Here is a 1,177-nt window from a genome sequence, read left to right on the forward strand (position 1 = left end):
GTTTATATAAATCAAGAAAAGGAAAGGCTCTAGAACTGAACCTTGGGGGACCACACTAGGACATTCCATAGCCAGAGAGAAAGTGAAGCTAACCCTGACCTTAAAATGTCGATTTTTTAGATATGAGGCAAGTCAGTCAATTAAGGGTTGTGTTGATACCCAATCGTTTGAGCTTATTGATAAAACATATACAGTTGACCCTCTCAAAAGCTTCTGAGAAATCAAGGTAAATGATGTCAAAATTCCCCTTGAGATCAAGGATGCTTGTCTATCTATCCACTGCAGTCAGCAGGTTGGTTATACAAGAGTGAGCCTTCCTGAAACCATGCTGTTGGGGTGAGAAGAACTTTAAGGATAATAAGTAATCGTGTATACTGTTGCATATCAGGGACTCCATAATTTCAGAAGGTATAGAGAGAAGGGTCAACGGTCGGTAGCTTGAGGGTTCGCCGCGTCGACCTCCTTTCAAAATTGGTGTGATGTGAGCCAGCTCCCAAATTTCCGGTAGTTTGCCTCGATCTAGCAAGTGTGAGAACAGCACGCTAAGCAGTGTTGCCAGGATTGAAGCCGCTTCCCTCAGTGTAGCAGAATGAACCATATTCGGGACAGAAGTGTCTTTTCTTAGGTGTTGCAGTTTACGGAACACCAAGTCAGCCCTCAGGTTCACTTCGGAAAGTCCTGGGTTGGTCAAAATGTCAGAAAGTATTGTTCAGCCAAAGGGTTAGTGGCATCACCGCCGTTATTGGTCGGACCATTAGGACCTAGCAGTTGGGAAACTCCAGTTTTGGCTTGTCGAAGAGAAACTGAATAACGGAATAAGGTTTTCGGATTGGAGACAAATTCATCGATAAGCTTGATCTGGTACTGAAGCCTGTCTTCTTTTATTTCCTTTGTACATATGCTCCCTATATGTTTGCATTGCATGTACGCGCCGTTGTTGCCAGTTCGTTTATAATCAGCCCAACAGTGCCTTTTGCGGCTAAGCAAACGAAGAGTGCGGTTCTTGATGGTTGTAGGTTGTTTGTAGCATTTTGGGATCGTTTGAGAAACTGAATGCCTAGTAGCACATAAGAGTGTGTGCAGTAAGAAACCCCAATGAACATCCACTTCGAGTTGAGGGTGAACATTCCAATCCACCTGTTGTAGATAGTCCTGTAAAGCTGACACATTCAACCGT

Source organism: Schistosoma mansoni (assembly GCF_000237925.1).
Source record: "Schistosoma mansoni, WGS project CABG00000000 data, chromosome 1 unplaced supercontig 0034, strain Puerto Rico, whole genome shotgun sequence".
Lineage (NCBI taxonomy): Eukaryota > Metazoa > Platyhelminthes > Trematoda > Strigeidida > Schistosomatidae > Schistosoma > Schistosoma mansoni.